Source organism: Callorhinus ursinus, unplaced genomic scaffold (genome assembly GCF_003265705.2).
Source record: "Callorhinus ursinus isolate GAN/ISIS: 27379988/994484 unplaced genomic scaffold, GSC_fseal_2.0 scaffold2, whole genome shotgun sequence".
Lineage (NCBI taxonomy): Eukaryota > Metazoa > Chordata > Mammalia > Carnivora > Otariidae > Callorhinus > Callorhinus ursinus.
In genome coordinates, this window is record NW_027397064.1 from 85815463 (window position 1) to 85836040 (window position 20578).

Consider the following 20578-nt stretch of genomic DNA (forward strand, 5'->3'; position numbering starts at 1 on the left):
TAGCCTTCTGTTCTATGACTAATAAATGGTCCATATTTAGTTGAGCTCACTGTCTCCTTAGCAGCCTATGTTATGGAAACATGTTGAGCCAACTTAGCAGTTACTCTCATGATGCCAATTAGGAACTCTTTGACCATTTGACAGTGGTGAGGGTCAGGCAGGAAATAAGGTAAGAAAGGCTAGATGAAGAGGGTGATATATGTTAAACCACATGCCAGCACGCCTCTTAAACAAAAGCCAAATCAAGTCTGCTCCTACCCACAAATAAATATAGTTAGGCAGAGTGCTAAATTTAGATATAGGGCCTCATTTGGCTTAAAAGATGATTAGCAAAAAAGAAGAATTTCATATTATCTTTATGTTTAAGTAACCTGTAGAATTACTTGGATTTGCCTGGAGAAGGGCTAATATTCCCAGATCCTTGTTGAATTTTACAATGATACTACTTTACAAACATGTCAAGCAAGGACTTTGGGAGTTTTTAAAAAATATATTCCCTGTAGTTAAGAAAAGAACAAGCTATTGCTCTGCTTTTATTATGTATTAATAAATCAATTCCACAGGTTTAAAAATTTACCATATATTGTGCCTATTCTGAAAGTGGATGTTGAATTCCTTGAATTGCTTTAAGTTATATTCAAGTAAGAATATACATTTCTTCATATGAAACACATGTAGAATGCATTGACAACCTCATATTGGTGAATAAGAATTGTAGCATGAGGTTATGATTGTCAGATTTTTATTTTGTTTTGTTTTGTCTTGTCTTTGTTTTGTTCTATGGTGACTGATTTTTATGCCAAACTGGAAGTTGTATAAACCCTGTGTCCAAAAAAAAAAAAAAAAAAAAGTAAATTGGGACACACAGCTTTGTTGACAGGTTTGATTTTATCATCAGTGTGAAGGCATATTGGTTATTTATAATGCTGTTTGTGCAGTTTTGGTGCAATCATTATTTAACCTTCAAATATTCTTTGGATGTTTTGATAACAGAATAATATGAAACCCCTGCATTTAGGAGTTCATGATACTCATTTTGCTCACTATCTAAAGTATAGGACATCCTCACTTAGATTTCTTATCTGCAATAGTCAATCTAGGGGAAAATATTCAGTATAATGCAGGTATGATACTATATCAGAAAATAAATGCATTGAGCATGTAGTACATATATACAAATTCAGAACCTTGTCTTTCAATATAACATATTTTGTCAGTATAAGAGCTGACTCAGTAGGATGTCTTCCTGTATAATAAAACACTTTATATCTTAAACAAGCAAGAGCTCTCAGAGTTACCATAGATGTGGATATTTGATCCTCCTAAATGTAGATTTATAATACCTCATTTACCTGGAGCTCAGACTTCTGGTATTCTCATCTTAAACCTCAAACTGAATAGATACAAAAATTTCATAGCTACCACAAAACCACCAGTTGTAAATATTATATTCATATGGCATAGTTAATAAGAGTTGAAGGAGATTTCAGAGACTATTAACATGACTATTTTCTATTGCTGATAAAGAAGCTAGATTCAAAAAAATGTAATTATTTGAAGGTCACCAGTTTATTGGTAACTGAGACAGTAGAAGAATCCAGCCTTTCCAGAGGTCAACTCACTGCTTTTTTTTGTTCAAAAGCACACTTATCATCACCCGCTACCTTCTCAGATACTTCAAATTACATTACCCCATGCTAAAAATCTCCACTTGAATCACAAAGATTTGCATGAGCCCAGTGTTCATGATGTTATGGTCATAGACAAAGGATTAACATCTTTCCCTTCTATTCACTCTCTGTGCACTGTAAGGTCCGTGAAGAGAGCCACTCACAGAACAGTAATGAAATGAGATATGAAGACAACTTTATTATCCTAATGTAGAGCTCTCTTACAAATCAGAGAACCTAAACCTTTAGTTTTATTTGGAATCTGCCACTGCCCCTGAAATGAAATTCTGGATGGGCTGCATATTACAAGAAGCTGAAAGCAAAACTATACCTATGTGATCCTGTGGAGCAAGGAGGGAGTATTGCAGGAGGAAGGAGATGAAGTGGAAAAAGAGAAAAGAACACAAAGTCGTAGTTCTTGTGTAGTTTACTAGATGATGATCATAGTTCTAAGTATTTTATGGATATAGTCTCATTTAATAATTGCAACTCATTAAGGTGAGTGCGTTATTTTATATTTTACAGATGATAAAAGTGTGGTAGAAAAGATTAAGTATTCTGTCAAAAATCACACAGCTGAGAAAGTTAAGATCACAGAGCCAGTGTTCTTAACCACTACATTCAACTGCCTGTCTATGTACATGAGTGTTTGTGTGTTTCTGTGTATATATTTATGTATATAAATATGTACGAATACATATACATTATCCCTATATACTGAGAGATAGGGAAGGAAGGTAGGCAAGAGAGAAGAGGAGGGGGAGGGGAAGAGAGAAGAAGAAGAAGAAGAAGAAGAAGAAGAAGAAGAAGAAGAAGAAGATGATGATGATGATATTTGGAAACAAATTGGATAATTAGCATTCTTTCAAAGTACAGCTGAAAAAATTTACCCATCTAGCTATATAAAAGAGGAAAAAACATCATATTTAAAATATTCATCGATCATGGCCACTAGTAAACCTGATCTAATCAATGCCATGAACTCTGATCAATTATCTCATATTCCCTCTTCTTAGAAACCAGCAAAGGGATATATATATATATATATATATATATATATATATATATATATATATAAACATATAATATATATTAATAATATATAATTATAATATGTATAAATGGCCTGGTGGAACAGGGATATCATTGTGCAGTAAAGAGAAAATTTGTTTTCTGAGGAATATAGATGTGGGTTTGAAACTACTCCTGCAACTTTTGAAATTTATTAAGGTTCACTGAGCCTCAGTTTGTTTACCTCTACAAAGTACAATTTTAAAAAGTAAGTTCTAATTTATCCCTATTTACTCCTCCGTGCCCTACAGTTTTCACAGCTCCTACCCATCCACTAAAGTAGCCGTCACCAATAACGCTACTACACTGAGAATGTTCTTGCGATTTCCTGACTGTGTTTAGCAGTTCCTTGCATTTTACTTTGCTCAAATTCATGTGTCCAACTACTTGCTGGTAAACCCCCCATGTCTTTCAGCTAACTCAGTTTAAGGAGCCTAAAAGACTCATCATCTTTGTTCTCCAACATGGCTCTCTTTTCTTTGTTGCCTGTTTGAACAGCATTACTTTTATTCCAGTTACTCAATCTGGAAATTTGGAAACCATACTACATTCTTTCCTTTCATAGCCAAGCAGTCATCTCTCATTGTTAGTTCCTTTCTTTTTTCTCTCCTTTGCTGCCACCATTATTTTTCTACTGTACAGATACATTAGGTTGAGTACAGGTGCTCCTACTCTGGCATTTCCCCTGGCTTTTCTGATCCAGCCCTGACACAACTGCCATGTTGATGCATATAAATGAAAATCATATGTTATTGCAAGGCCTAAAACCATTCAATGATTTATCAGAGCTGTCTACATAAAGCTCCAACTTTTTGGTTTACCACATATTAGGATTTCTCAACCTTGGCAGTATTGACATTTTGGGCCAGATAATCTGGGGGGGCGGGTATTAAGGTAGAGGGATGGGGACTGTCTCATACATTATAGGAAGTTTAGCAGCATCTCTAGTCTTCACTAGATGCAGTTGCACATCCTACGTATTTTGACAACATATATACGTGCCCTGGCATTGCCAAATGTTTTCTGGGGACCAAATCTTCAGTGGTTGAAAACCTCTGGTGTACCTGATCTGGCTACTGCATTTTTACTTCCCTACAAAAATACACACCATATTTTATAACTTTCCCTATCACAAATTCTTCATTTCAGCCACCCCCCACTTCCATTTTTCTAAACATATCCTGCTTTTCCATGCCTCCGAGCTTTCCTATGACTCTGCTCATAGTGATCCTTTACCTTATAAAGTCTTTTCCTTCATCTAGGTAACTCTTACCTATTAATTTAAAAACTCAGCTCAGGCATCGCTTTGTCTTTGGAAGTCTTTCCTCTTGCTGATCTACATGAATTCTGAAAATACCTTTATCAAAGTACTTAAACTTTTTAGACTAAAACAAACAAAAAAAAACTAGTTTCTGTCATACTGGATATTCTTGACAATAAACATCATATCTTACCTGGCTTATATTCCCAGTGCCTTGACATAGATGACAACCTGATTAATGTTTGTTTTTGTGAATGAATATACTCCTCATAGGAATAAAAGAAAGCACTTATATAAGGCTTCGTGTTTAGTGTCCTGCACATGGGAATCATGAGGTGAATGTTAATTGCTTTTTTTATGTGTTTCCTACACCTCCTAACAGAATTATTTATACTGGGCTAATAAAGAACAAATAAGTCTTGGTTTTGGGGTTTTCAAATTTTGAAATATTAGAGAAGGTGTTAGAGACTTGTAACTCACTTTTTAGCTGCATACACTATCAATCCAGTAAGATTGGTCTTTCTCTAGTCATCTGTTCAACCTTGCTGCTTTCTCACACCAGCCTTCACATTCTCTTCTACATAGACCTCTGCCCTCTCCACCTATACAAACCCTCAGAGGCCCAACTCAATCACAAGTGCTTCCCTGAAGACTTCTAGTTTATGTCATTTTTTTCCCTATCATAAGAAAACTATTCTTTTTTGGTCTTTAATCACAAAATTCTAAACAAATTAAGTTCATTTCCCTTTTACCTAAAGTAGAGGGAAAATATTGTAAAGAAGACAAAGACCCATTAAAGACAATCAACCTGGAAATACAGGTAATAAAAAAAAATCTGAACAGCAAACATAGAACTATGCTCTTCAGTAAGTCTACAACTGTCTGCAGTGACTTTATCTCTCAAGAGATAAATGTTGAATAATTGCACTGTTTGGGAAATCATGGAAATATATAATACATTGTAAATGATTTCCAGCAAAAATGGTTAAATACAGATTTAACCCTTAAAAGGACACTTAATAAACAAAAATAATTTTGCTTTTCTGCAGCTCTTTATTAACGTAGAATGCAAAATACATACCCATGAATGTTGGTTTGTTTTCCAGATGGTGTCTGCATAAAGCCAGTATCTATTAAATCTCCTTGTTGTATAGAATTTGGAAACTTATGTCATCAAATTGTGGTACTAACCCTGAAACTGCATGATGGCATTGTCTCTATAACCTCATTTGTAAGAGAAAGAGACCTTTAATATTCAATCTGTGAATTTAATGGCATGATTCGTATTTTTAAACCATTTTCTATGGAGCTGCAAGGTTACAAATATTCTATCTGTAAGAAGAGTTCTTTATAATTCAGTTTTCTATTCCCCATGTTGAATGGAGGTCTTTGTCTTTACAATAGATTGCTCATTGGGGAAGGAAAAACACCATGCTGAATAAAAGATTTTACTCTGGAACTACATATGTGAAAATTTTTTTAATTTTTTTTAATGTGAAAATTTTAAATGAAAGGAAACTTACTGTGCTATTTTATATTTGCCAAGGTTTTTGTATTATCAATAAGCAGCTAGTAATTTCTTTCTATATAAAGAAACCAGTACCTGTGTTTTGGTTATTGACATTATCTTTCTTTATTATTTAGACTTTTAAATATAAGAAAAGTGTCCTCAAAATCAGACTTCATGCTTTTGTTTTGAATCAGTAATTTAGTAATATTTATTACAAAGATTGAACAATATCAAATGCATAGAGCCTTTGTGAAAATTAAATGAGAAGCACAAATATATCCAAAGGAAACCTATTTCCCTCCCCAACCTCTTAGTCTAAAGTAAATATATTTTCATTTTTAGATCTCTTGCTAAAAATGATTTTAAAAATTGAGCTATGTAAGGGAAATAGAAAAGAGACAGTTATTTGAGGAGTGAGAATCTGAAATAACATGAAAAAAGCAAAAATAACGTGAAAGAACACACACACACACGTATGCACACACACACTAAGAGGAAGAAGAAGAAGAAGAAGAAGAAGAAGAAGAAGAAGAAGAAGAAGAAGAAGAAGAAGAAGAAGAAGAAGAAGACCAATAAGTGTGTGCATGAGCACATTGAGTACATTTTGATAAGGGTTCTTTCTTTTGGTTTTTTTCTTTTCCTTATAATTTGGTATACAAAGGCAGGAACATTTGTATTACATATTTATTTTATGATTAACATTACTTGGTCACTATTTCTGCTTATGCTATTGTTTGAGGGAGACTGTGCTTTTATTTTTATTTATTTATTTATTTTTGCCCTGTGTTGCAATGGCATCTATTTTTCCCCTCTCATCTGGACTCTGGGTTTGTAGAAAGGTTAGAAAAGTCCACTGGACCAGAAAATTAGTGATGAGTGAAACTAAGATATCTGGAGGTTCAGCCAAGTTGGGGTTAACACCTAGGAGTCTAGATATTTATTGGGAGTAGCAAAAGACCTCTTGAGTCTACATAAATGACCTGTGAATTTTGTGATAGAAGGCATTTTGACAAGGCTTTCAGGATTTCTTGTATTCAGAGAGAGCAGAAATCTTTGAGAAGACCCATCATGCCTTAGATCAGAATACAGAGTTTAGGGAATATAAAAATAAGAGAATAGAAAAAAAAATTAAACCTCTTACAAGAATTGGGGTTTAAATTTAAAAGCTAATGTTTGCAGGTTTTGCATTTTTCTTTAAAATAGCTTGTTTGGGGCCCCTGGGTGGCTCAGTCGGTGAAGCGTCTGCCTTCGGCTCGGGTCATGATCCCAGGGTCCTGGGATCGAGCCCTGTGTCCGGCTCCCTGCTCAGCAGGGAGCCTACTTCTCCCTCCCTCACTCCCCTGCTTGTGCTCTCTCTCTCTCTCGCTATCTCTATCTCTCTCTGTCAAATAAATAAATAAAATCTTTAAAAAATTAAAAAATAAAATAGCTTGTTTATTTTATTGGATCATTAAAAATAAAGATTTATTTTATACTTGGCTTTTGGATTTGAGAAATATGCCAGATTTATACTGGAGTTTCTATTGCTATTATTTATTTTTTCCTTTGAGGGGTGAGTTGAAGGCATTGTGGAACTACAGAGTGTTAAGTTTTAAGACGGAAAAAAAAGATAAGCAAGAGACCACGGAGTTTTCATCTGTGTCAAGGGTTCATGTTTTGTCCTAGCTAGTTTGCCTACCTCAGGAAGAAATAGCTAAGCCAAAAGGGATGTTAGCAATAGTAGTAACAGTAGCAGTGATTATAATAATAATTTAAAACAAAATATCATTGTTGTTGTTGTAGGTGTTATTGTATTCTCCAGAATATCACACACTGTGCTAAGCATTTTACATGTATTACCTTATTTAATCTTCTTTATAACCTGCTGAGGAAGATATTATTGTCTTTGTTTGGCAGGGGGTAAACATACATGAAAATTTTCTCAGGCTAAAATAACAACTAATAAAGCTGGGATTGTAATGTAGAATATTGAGACCCTACGACCCATGTTTTACCAGATGCACTATTTTGCAAAATCAGTAACTTGGAAGGAGAGGTGCCATAGTTTTTGAATATTTGAAATTAAATTCAAGATGTCTACAAACCTATATTTGTGACTCTAAGGATAACAGCTTGAGAAGGGAAATATGTGAAATTGTGGTATAGAGGAGACATTTTAAATTAATTCACATCATTGGTGAAAATGCTTAGCATCTTTGATTTCTACCTCTTCCCCTATGTTCTTTATTTTTTTAATTTAAATTCAATTAGCCAACATATAGTACATCATTAGTTTCAGATGTAATTTTCAATAATTCATTTGTTGCATATATGCTCTTTAACAAGATGATATTTAAGGTATTGGGAAATGTGTCATCTTTTAACTCAGTCTCATACCAAAGAGGAATATTCTTAATAGTTTAAGGGGTGGTCTGTGTTGGTTCAAGAGTCACCCTTTCACAACTAATGAATCATTGAATACGACATCAAAAACTAATAATGTACTATATGTTAGCAAAGTGAATTTTAAATAAATAAACAAACAAACAACTCTGTACTTTCTGCAATAGTTTTTTTTTTTTTAAATTTATGATCATTTAAAATGCTAAATAAAGGGGTGCCTGAGTGGCTCAGTCGGTTGGGTGTCTGCCTTCGGCTCGGGTCATGATCCCAGAGTCCTGGGATTGAGCCCCGCATCTCACTGGGTTCCGTGCTCGGCAGGGAGCCTGCTTCTCCCTCTCCCTCTGCCTGCCCATCTGCCTACTTGTGATATCTCTCTGTGTGTCAAATAATTAATGAAATCTTTAAAAAAATGCTTAAATAAAAATTTCGAAATACTGTGTTATACATCTGAAACTAATATAATGTTGAATGCCAATTGTACTTCAATAAAAAAATAATATAATAAACTGCTTAAACACTCCAAGAAAATAAAAAAGAGTCACCCTTTCCAGCTGCTTCTTCCCAGATTCCAAAAAGAGAATGAGTGTAATGTCTTCTTTGCCTTCAGGTTATCCCCTAAACAATTTACATACCTAGGGAGGGCTTGGTGAAATCTGAGGCTCAGGTTCTAATGTCTCTCTTTCTCTTTTCTTCTCCCAAAAATATCCCTGTACCACGGAAATAGATATTTTCTTTTGCTTCTCTATTTAACATTTATTACATTATGGGGAGACACACCTCTAGCATGGCATTGTTGTACTATGCTCTATTTGAAAAGATGTTTTGCCCACTCATAAAGCCTGTTGTTTTGCTTAAAGAGGAACATGTCTGTCCACTCTTGGCCTAGATTGATACAAATTCAGGGTTCAGTTTCAAAAGTAGAAAGCTTCTCAGGAATATGATTTAAGGTGTAAAAAAATGCATTGGTTTAACTTTCTAATATTAATATTAACTTCAAAAAGTTCCAAGCTTCAGTAATCAATGCCACTGTTGACAATGGGATCCCCACAACAGGGGGCATTACCTCCTGTGGGCCCATGAAATACTATATTGAAAGGAGGTGAGACAATTTCCTTTACAAGATTAGAGACCAGAAGAATGTACTGCTAGGACCAGTTGTGTGGCTTTGAACAAGGCATTTCTATTTAAATGTTCTTCCTTATAAAATGTATTAGCTGTTTTTCCTACCATATATCTAGATAATGGAGGTAAGATTGCTTTGTAAACTACAGATTTTAAAATATAAGCTTTTAGAATTCATTTTCATAGTCTCTGAGACATAAATGACCAATGGGGGGAAACATTACTGTTTATTTATCTACAGCCTTTAGAACTATAAAAAAAGATTAGGGTTTTTAAATTTTATTTTTATATTCCAGAACTCTTTCTTTTCACACTCTTTATGATAATTCAAAACCAACAGAAAAATCCCAGGTGTGAGCAGTAGAAAGTTCTAAATAAAATACTTGCCAAGATAACCTTATAACCTGGAACGGATGCTTCATCATAGGTATTTTGAAAAAATAAGGGTTATTTAGTGATTTATGAATCCACACTATCTTCCAGAGCATCCTTTTCCATGAACATATATATTGTACCTTATTATCGCAGTGGTTGCAAAAAGGTTTACAGGGAAACAAAGACATACAATACTAATCTCAAGGAGACCTAACACAAGCAAAAACTGTTCAACATATGGAGGAAATTTGTAAAAAACACATATTACTTCGATAACAGTTATTTAAACCATAAGAGGTTATCTTATAGATGTACCCTAGTTCATATCTGTTATTTTTGTTTCCTGGGTTCTGTTCACCATTTTCTTGCTGAAAGAACCCAATTTTTTTTTTACTAAACGATCACTTCTCTATATACTCTACATTAGTTTAAGTTCTCCAAGAAGGCAACACTAAGACAATATTAAACATGCAAGAGATTTATAAGAGGGGAGGGTACAAAAACTTCAAGGAGAGCTTTCAGACAGCCATAACTTCTGACACCTGTGGTGAGAGAGAGTGAAGGAGAGAGGAACGGAATAAGAGGAGTTTCAGATTGCAGCATCATTTCAAGAAAGGTTAAGCTAAGCCAGTGGGGATCCCTGAGCCAATGTCATCCATTGAAAGAGTCCCCTCTGTCTTGGGAATGGGACAGCACTAGTCCTCTGCTCCTCCAGTGCGTCAGGAAATGTCTAGGATCCACACACGTGAAGCATGGCCACAGCATACATGCAGTGGTAGGTGGAACCAAGGAGGCAGTTTCTGGGATTGTCAGACAGTTATGATCCCCTCATTAAGAAGTCTGAGTGGTCCACTTTCATGGCTGTTGCAACTCTCAATTCACTTACATCTGGGGATTTTACTTAACTTCCGGCTCCAAATGGTGGACACATGGATCAGTTCTGGCCAATCGGAGTGTTGTATTTTCAGCGGCCGGAGATGTTGGTTCAGAGATGGGCAGGTGTGGTGCTTATAGCCAATGAGAAACAAGGACTCTTTTTGGTATTGTTGGAAGAGGAGCTTATATTCTCTAAACATTTAGCTGTTACAAAATCTTTTATGGAGTGCAACCACTAAATCAGCACAGCAAAGTCAGAGCTATGAAATAGGCTGAGCTCTGATGACAATTTTTCACCCCTTTTATAAAACTGTACCTGATTTCTTGACATTTTAGTTTTATGACCAATGAATTTATTCAATACTTTCTGATACAGCTAAGGATTGCTGAAATGCTTTGGGTGACTAGATGAGGGCTGACTCCACAAAGTCTTCAACTAAGAATGTTGAGGTCCACAGCATTGGGACTGCCTTATACGTTCTTTCTCTGCATATCCTAACACGGACCTGCCACACAATATTTTTTTATACCACATACTTTGCAGTTAATAAAGATTTGTTTAATGCATTAACAGAGTTTTCACCAAAGAACAAAGTTTTAGGAAAAGAAAGGGAACTCTGTAACAAAAACATTTTCTTTTGTCTTATAAACCCTCATGAAATGAAGTTCTTTAGAGTGTTCTTAAATACAGTTCTCACTCTAAATCCTTAGAAAAACAGTGCAAAAGGCCCTTGCTATTCCTTATCTGTGTGACATAAAGGTCTCATATATCATTCCATTGAATCACTTAACAATAAACAATGGAGAAGCAGGTGTAGGTAGAGATGTGTATTTTCTCTTTAATTTTAGTTGGAACAGCAAGTCCTGTAAGTAGAATGTCAAGAGAATGAGGAAGTACATCATAACTCTCTCAGTTGAAAGTAAAAATACTGAACAGCCAGTTACTTGGTAACATCTCTCCTTAAAGCATCTTAACAAACTGCCAACATACAACTGCCTGGACAGATCCACCCTGCAGGTTTCTGTAGGTCAGATGTAACCACTGATCATTGCCTCCACTGGCTTCAAGGAACAAGAGAGCCTAAATGAGGTAGGAGTGTCAACCCACAGTAGGTAGCATCATTGATTTTAAATCACACTTTTATTTTTTCCTTTCCTATATCCCACAAGATTGAGAATGGAGAATTTCAAGTTTTAATTAAAACATTCTCTGAGGTTTTTTGTTTGTTTGTTTTTGTTTTTGTTTTTGTTTTGTCATCTGTAAAAATTTGTAATTCTACATTTTGTTATTTTATTTTTCTACACAGTTATGAAGAAAAATGGTTCCAGGAGAACTACCTATCCACTTGTAAGGGTGATCACAGTGAAGTCAAAAGGTTGGCATAACTATTACCAAATTAAAATGAATTGGCAGGCACTATTATGTCTATTTAGGAGGGCCTCATTTCCTTTACTATGAAGATAGTTATGAAATCTCATGATGAATTGTATAAAGTTTTGCTGAAGAACTTTACCATTCAAGTTATGGCCCACAGTCTAGAAGCATTAGCATCATCTGAAAACCTATTAATAAACAGAATTTCAGACCCCATTCCAGACCTATGGAATCAAAATCTGTCTTTTCACAAAATCCCCAGGTAATTTGTATGCTCATTAAAGTTTGAAAAACATGGCTCTAGATCAAAATATCATAGGATCAGGAGATATTATTTCATATTAAAGTTAAAAATCTAGTTGCTTAGGATTTAGGTTTTCTAACCTATAATATCATTGAGCCTTTGCATTCCAATTTTTCTTCTCCTTTTCTTGTAACCCAGCAAGACAGATTTGACTCATGTATTACATGTTGCTATATAAAATTGAAACAAGAAAAGCACGGCAGGTTCCAATTTGATACACTGTGACAGACTATGGATCAAGAAGACTACACTTGACAACTGTTTTATCTACCTGAATATGCATGCAACAATTTGGCTAATCCCCAAAGTCAATGTTGGTTACAGTTGATTGATAAAAGTGTGCTTCCTTATTCAAGGTCAAATTAATTTGTAAGAATTTTCTTTTGCTTACTGAGCATCTTCCATGAGGAATTCTAGGCTGACATTATAACTGTGCATACACTTTCTAAATGTATAAAACTAAATGTATAAACCTAAATGTATAAACCTCCCTTCTACTTCAGTGTATCTGATATGTTGTATGAAGACACACACACACACACACACACACACACACACTCTTCTAGAAAATTTCAGGTTATTCAGATTTGCGTCTCATGACCTGAAATAATTTAAAATTACAGATGGTACTTGAAAATGTCGTGAGAGTACTTTTATACAAGAGTAGAAAACAAAACTACTTTTTGGAGACTACATAATAGTCTGATTTGACAATGTTGATGGTTGAAGAATAAAGATATTTTAGGTTCATGAAAAACAATGAAAAATAGGCTTTTAGTTTCAAGAATAACATGTTTGTTTATTGTATTATAAAATTGTCAATTTGCTCTACTAAAGTACATAATATGGCCCTTAGATGTTAGAATTAAGAGCACTCTGTTGAAATATATGTCAGTATCATTTGATCTAGGGAAAGGCAAAAAGCAAGTTTTTGATCTCTTTCAGTATGAAGCCTTGTCTTATTAAGCAGAAAGAAACCTGAAAATTTAATTTCACTGAACTGTTTTGCATTATAGGAAAGCTGCAGCAATACTGAAAAGCTGATCTCCCCCTGGGATTATAATGAATATTGGTTTATTACAGTGATACAGTTTTTAAATAAATAAAAATACACGGTCACCTTTTCTAGTTATAGTTCATAAGGTCTGAAAGAGGGAGCTTTTATCAGCAGTGTTTTAAATGAAGAATTTATAAAAGTAGTCACCTAATTTCAACAAATAAAAATGGATGAGATTTAACAGTTGATTTACAGTATTTTGACAAGTACAGGATTTGTCCCTCAAAGGAGATCTTGATTGCTTAAACTAACCTTGGAAGTAGCATTCTTATTTCCATATGCAAACTTCTCAAACATTTCTTGTGCCTCTTCCAAGTCTTAATCATGACCTCCATTTCTTGAATGTTGGGTGAGAGAGCCAATATCTGCACTTTCTGAAAGAGTCATGAAAGAGAGTAACGGCTTCTGGTATATATTCAAAGTGAAAAACTTTTTCAAAGAATTCTTCCTTCCTTTGCTGGCCTCTCTCTACCACTTCCTATTTATTTAAAAGACAAAAAAAAAAAAAAACTCCATAGAGTTATTTTAAATTTGATCTCTTTATGAAAACCAACCCTAAATCATATAAATAAAAGAGATCCTTCTTCACTTCATTCTAATAAACCATTTCTTATCACTAACCCTTAAAATTTCTTATTGCTTTGTGTATATTTCTGTTCATAGTACATTTTTCTGACTTGAGAACAAGCAATTAATTTATGAATCTTTGCATTAATATAATTCCTAGGACAGCCTCACACATTGCTGATTTAATTAATGTCTGTCAAATGTTTCAATAATAAAATGGATGAATCCAGTTGATCAACATAAATCCTATTTAGAAAATCCAGGTTTATCCCAGCAAATATTAACAGTTAACTATGAGTGCTTTTTGATATCCTGAGGTATCTACAGTATGAGAATCACTCAGATTGATTAAAAGGTTAAGTTTTAGCAGTTCAAGATATATGTCACAAAGAATGCCACTTGGCTTCAGGGTAATGCTGAGATTTCACCACATCAGAGAGAAATTTTTACAACTATTAAATACTGTATTAGGATATTTTTCACAGTTTATCTTCCCAAGTCTTTATAACAAACCTGCTATGCAATTATTAATATCTCCATTTTTACAGAGAAGGACTTAAGTTATCTTGTCCAAGTCAAGCTAGAATAATAAATGGCCAGCTAGAATTCACACTTTGTTCTGACACCCAAGTACATCCTCTTTCCAACATACTATTCTGCTTTGAAGATCATCTTCAAAGGAGACTGTTAGGGACGAAATCGGGCCCTCATCTACCCCCTCCAACTCTTATGTTAAAACCCTAAGGCCCAATGAGACTGTTTTTAGAGACTGCACCTTTCAAGAGGTAATTAAGGTTAAATAAGGTCACAAAGTGAGGCAATAATCCAATATGACTGGTGTCCTTATAAGAAAAGGAAAAGACACCAAGGATGTGCATGCACATTTAAAAAGACATGTGAGGACCCAATGACTAAGAGGCCAAAGGCAAGCAAGAAGGGGGGCCTTAAGATAAACAAACCCTGCTGGGACCTTGATCTTGGCCTTCCAGCCTTCAGAACTCTAAGGAAATAAATTTCTATTGTTTAAGCCACCCAGTCTGTGGCATTTTGTTATTGAAGCCTTAGTAGACTAATACAGAAATACTAGTAAAAATTAAAATCATGCAATAAAGAAAAAATTCTTAGGTCTAGAGACTAGGAAATTACCTGGAGATACAATGTCTCCATGCTTTGTGCGGTAGCCTTATGCAATCATATCAAAACAAGAAGTAGTCACTGAATACTTACAACCCCTGCCAAGTCACTGGCAAGAGTGCAGGCAGCAAGGCTTCTGAGGCTCTAGATTTGGCATCTCTTTTTAATCTCTACAATTCCCTTTCATAAGACCACCTTTCAAGCTTATAGCTTAATAAAACTTAGCATTATTGCCCTTTGCCAAATGCAAACACTGCCAATTCCTAAAACCAAACTGCCCAGTACTTACTGTGAACTCTGTTTTCCTAGGACTCTGATGAATTACAAATGAAAAGTGTGGCCGACTCTGCTTACTGAGGATATATTACAGTTTCCCAGTTACTCATTTCCCTCGTTTTCTCTTTATACCTCTTCTATGCCCAGCACATTTTTTGAGGTTATGTGTGTCACCTTTTTCCTCAACTCTGAGAGATTGGAAAGATATTTAATATGAATGACTGGTCAGTCATTGTTTCCAAGACATAGTTCCCTTTCCCCATTTTTGCCCTTGGCTCTTGATTTTTCTGGGGACTGCATTTTTAAATGATTTTATTTACATAATATTTCCTCAAAGGTGTTGCTCTCTTTCAAAGTGATACAGTGGAAATGAAAAGAATATTGAGAACTCTGAGCTGAAAAATGTATTGCTTTCTTGTTTCAGCCTGACTCGTGGGATAAGAAGATTCTCATGGTAATAATTCTGTTAAATGACAAGGCAATCAAGCCCTCAAGCTTCATTTTTCATTTGAAAAGACAAACTTACAACTAGTATTGTGGGAGGCATGACATCTGTAATCAAAGGAGCTTGACTTTAAAAGGAAAAGAATCTTATTAGGCTATCCAAGACAGAAGATTATTCTTGTCAAAATCATTAGCTCCCCATTAAGTTCAAATAGAATAAAGCCTTTCTTAAATTACTGGGAAATGATTTCTCTTGTCAGAATCTGATCTCCTGTCCAGGTTCCCTGGGAAGGAACAACAGCAATACAGTGGAGTTTGAAGTTTGTTACCATTGGGCATTATGATATAGTCATTTTTTTTTCTTTATTGAATCTTGGTCACAATTGGAAAAAAGACAATAGCCAGTCTTACAAAAGCCAATGTAGAGATGTAAAAGGAAGGCAGAGTAGCAGCTGGAGGACTTTCTGCAATTTGCAGCAGTGTCTTCAGAATTTTGCAATACCAGGTAATCCCAGGGGCAATTGAAATAAAAAGTTCTGAGAGGCCCTCTTCAGGGGAGGTGTCAGCCAGCGAATTTCATCTCTGATCAAGTTTGAGTGCCCATCAAAATCATAGAGCTTTTCCTCAGTTTATTAGACTATTTCCTTTTAGATGAAATAATTAGAAAAATGTTCTAGGGATTGGATTTATAAGGATTTGTATATAATAATGCATGCATAAAATACATTGATGATAGACAGTCATTCTATAACTCATAATAATCCTGAGTGGTAGTCTCTTTTATGATCATTTTTCACATTTGTGTAATTCAAAAATGTTAGATCTCTCCTCAAATAAATGTCCAAGATAAGGCTAAATCTGTGTTCCTTTGATTTTAAATCCAGCGCCCTTTGTGAGGATACCATAACAGTTTCTATGTTTATTTGGGTATCATGAGATAGCTAACAGCCATTTTCCACCCCTTCTTTTTTTTTCTTCTTCTTCTTCTTCTCCGCACTTCTCTTTCTTCCCCTTCTCCTACATCGATTGATTGATTTCTTTTTAATTCCTTATGTAATCTTTAAGTCTTAGGCTATTGGGGATAGGTCTAAATTTCTGGAAGATGTCTTGTGGATCATTTTTTAAAGTCCTGTTAAATTACAATTATTTGCTTTGCAAGAAAAAAAAATCTCCTGATTTTCTTTTAACTCTGCATCTTCTGGGGACTCAAAATTTTTTTTCCCACAACTTAAGCAAAATGTAGTTGATTTGCAGTTAGATGAAAGAGTTGGTAACCATGAGATTGTGTCGTTGCATGTGTAAGAAAGAGAATTTGGGGGCGCCTGGGTGGCTCAGTCATTAAACGTCTGCCTTCCGCTCAGGTCCTGGGATCCAGCCCTGCATTGGGCTTCCTGCTCAGCGGGAGGCCTGTTTCTCCCTCTCCCACTCCCCCTGCTTGTGCTCTCTCTCTCTCTCTCTCTCTCTCTCTCTCTCTCTCTCTCTCGCTGTGTCTCTCTCTGTCAAATAAATAAATAAAATCTTAAAGAAAAAAGAAAGAAAGAATTTGCCCCTCTAGAGAGCTTCACAGAGAATGTCATATTCAAAAGACAAGAGTATTAGAAAAAGTCTCATTTGAAGACAGATATACCAAGTAGCCTCTGGAAGGTCTTTAAAACTCACCTCCTTAAGAATATGCTTTTTTTTTTTTAATTTTAGGATCTATGATACAGAATATAGAAATGATTATAGTCACTGTAAAGCAGCTTTTACTCTCAGTTAAAGCAGAAATGAAAACATAAAAATGCTGAGAAAAGGTAGCAGTTTTGTTTTCTTAATGCTAACTCAAAAGGCAACAAGTAAAAAATTAATGAGAAATCTAATGAGTAGAGAAATACCTTAACAGAGATAAAGGCATAATTAACTTGGAAATGTTGCATGAAGACTTGCAAAGAAATTGGGGCAGGGGGAGTGGCAAAGAAAAAGAATACTGCTATTTGAAGGAAAACAACAGGAGTGAAATCTGGGAAGAAAAAAAAAAAGCCACTGAGACTAGATAGAGGTAAAGGCAGAAGGAATGGAGGGAAGAAATTGCACACATACTGTAATCGAGAGCTCAGTTCTTGGAGTTATTTTTATACGTGTTGCTGCTTCCAACGTAACCACCTACTTCCAGTGACCACTAAATGTTCTTACTGAGAGTGATTTTTCCCTCAAGTGCCACCTTTGGAAGCTTAAGCTGACAGTTAATTGAGTTCTGATGTTTTCTTATTCCAAAAATATTCAGAATCCAGGAAAGAGTAAAAGAGAAGCAAGAAAAGAGTGTTTCTTGGCTCCTGGGTTTTGACCTAAATTCCCTCAACCAAGTATACACTGCCTATTTTAAAAAAAAGCAAAACAGAGCAAACTGTTCTTTGCTGATTCTGAAAATGTCTCCATTCTATTTTACATCCTCCCCATCCCTGAAAGCTTTCAATTTTCTTGTAATTTTAAATTACACTTCTTTCAAGTGTCTGTTCTTTTTATAAAATAGTGAGAAACTAAAAACTTCTAGGGAGCACGCAAGTGGCAAAACTCTGGCACGTACAACATTTTATAACTGAAGGAATAACCTAATCAAGGGGAAGAAACAGAATAGACCAGTAAGGGATTCATTTATTATTACTACACTAGGAAAATGGAAATACCTCTGTTGGTTAATTATAAAGAACAAGGCAAGATAATCTCAGGATTTTTTAGATCAAATTGACACAACATTATATTAGCTTCAGATATGCAACATAATGATTTGATATATTACAAAATGATCACCACAATAAGTCTAATTAATATCCATCACCACATATAGTTACTTTTTTTTTTCTTGTGCTGAGAATTTTTAAGATTCACTCTCTTAGAAACTTTCAAATATGCAGTACAGTGTTATTGAGTATAGTTACTTTGCTGTACATCAAAACTCCAGGATTTATTTATTTTATAACTGGAAGTTTGTACCTTTTGATCACCTTCACCCAATTCTCCTACCCCCACCTCCCACTTCTTTCAAGCACCAATCAATTCTATCTACAAGGTTTTTTAAATATTATTTTATTTTATTGTTTTAGATTCCACATATAAATAAGATCACAGAATATCTTTATATGACTTATTTTACTTAACATAACAACCTCAAGTTCCATCCATATTGTCACCAATGTCAGGATGTCCTTCTTTTGATGGCTGAGTCATATTCCATTGCATATATACCAAATTTTCTTTATCCATTTATTCATCTATGGATGCTTGGGTTGTTTCTATGTCTTGGCTATTAGAAATAATGTCCAATGAAAATGAGGGTGGGGATGAAATATCTTTATGAGTTAGTGTTTTCATTTCCTTCAGATGAATATCCAGAAGGGGAATTGCTCTGGCTGGTATGTCCAATACTATGTTCAATTAAAGTGGTCAGAGTGAACATCCCTGTCTTGTTCCCGATCTTAGGGGAATAACTTTCAGTTTTTCAAGTTGAGTGTGATGTTACCTGTGGGCTTATCATATATGGCCTATATTATGTTGAGGTACTCTCCCTCTATACCCATTTTGATGAGAATTTTTTTTTCTCATAAATGAATGTTGAATTTTGTCAAATGCTTCTTCTCCATCTATTGAGATGATCATATGATTTTTATCCTTCATTTTGTTAATGTGGTGTATCACATTGATTATTTGTGGGTGTTGAACCATCTTTGCATCACTGGAATAAATCCTGTTCAATCATGGGGTATGACTTTTTCATTGTATTGTTGAATTCACTTTGCTGATATTTTGTTGAGACTTGCTACATTTTTGTTCATCAGGGATATCATTTTTTTTCAAATAGTACAATCTATTTCAATCTATGTTAGCACTTAAACTATGATGTATATGTGTGCTTGCATGCACACATAAAGAGAAACATCTCTATATAGTTATCATCTACAGTAGAAATTTGTATAGAAAAGTATTTTATTTGAACTTATTTTTTATGATACAATTAACAATAATCATCACAACCCTGAAAAATAAGTAAATAGATTACATCTCGGAAAGGAAATACTAATATAACTACTTAGCCTATACCTCAGCTTTGAAAAAAAAATCAGTTCATTTTATAAAATTTTGGTAAAACCACCCATCCTTCTAAAGGATCTTCAGAAATTGTGAAATAATGTCAGGGGAAAGACAGTGACCTTCTCAAGAAATTTGGTCCAAGATCTAGAATTTAGTTTGACATTACTCAAGATTAAATTAGACTAGAGAAAAGAGATGATAAAAAGGAAAGGTAGTGTGTATGTGCCTTGGTGTAGAGGTACTGGAAATGACAATAGAGACAAATTAGTCAACACCTTTTATTTTGTATATATAAACACACTAGCCTATCTAGTGAGATAGATACATAAAGTGAGTAAAGCCCAGAATTTTCTTCATGCAGTCAAATGCTTCTCAGAAGAGAAATGCTGGTAAGGGGTCAGACACTGGAATACCTCTAAGAAAAAGACTTTGAATCAGAAACAGGGAGAGAAGGTCTTGCCATGCTTCTTAATAGAGGTCATGTTTTCTATTAAGAGACCAAAATGGACAGAGCAAGATCCTGTTTTTGTTGTTGTTGTTGTTGTTGTTTTGTTTTGTTTTTAAAGATTTTATTTATTTATTTATCTGAGAGAGAGAGAGAAACAGCATGAGAGGGGAGAGGTTCAGAGGGAGAAGCAGGCTCCCCGCTAAGCCGGGAGCCTGGTGTGGGACTCGATCCCAGGACTCTGGGATCATGACCTGTGCCAAAGGCAGTCGCTTAAACAACTGAGCCACCCAGGCGCCCCAAGATTCTGTTTTCATCACCAAAGAAGTGAAAATGAAAGAATGAGAAAAAGAATGATTGGTAATAAGATTTTATTCTAATTATCTTCCTTCCTTCCGCCCTCCCTCCCTCTCTCTCTCCTTTCTTCCTTTCTTCCTTCCTTCCTTCCTTTCTTTCTTTCTTTCTTTTTCTTTCTTTCTTTCTTTCTTTCTTTCTTTCTTTCTTTCTTTCTTTCTTTCTTTCTTTCTTTCTTTCTTTCTCTTTCTCTCTCTCTTTCTCTCTTTCTTTCTTTCTTTTTCTTTCTTTCTTTCTTTCTTTCTTTCTTTCTTTCTTTCTTTCTTTCTTTCTTCCTTCCTTCCTTCCTT

The 20578-nt window shown here is 34.8% G+C and overlaps 1 protein-coding gene across 1 annotated transcript in view; it reads left to right on the plus strand.

Moving 5' to 3' along the window:
• The window catches only part of LRP1B (LDL receptor related protein 1B), a 1894461-nt gene that overhangs the window by 805106 nt on the left and 1068777 nt on the right, over positions 1-20578 (plus strand). The window lies entirely within an intron of this gene.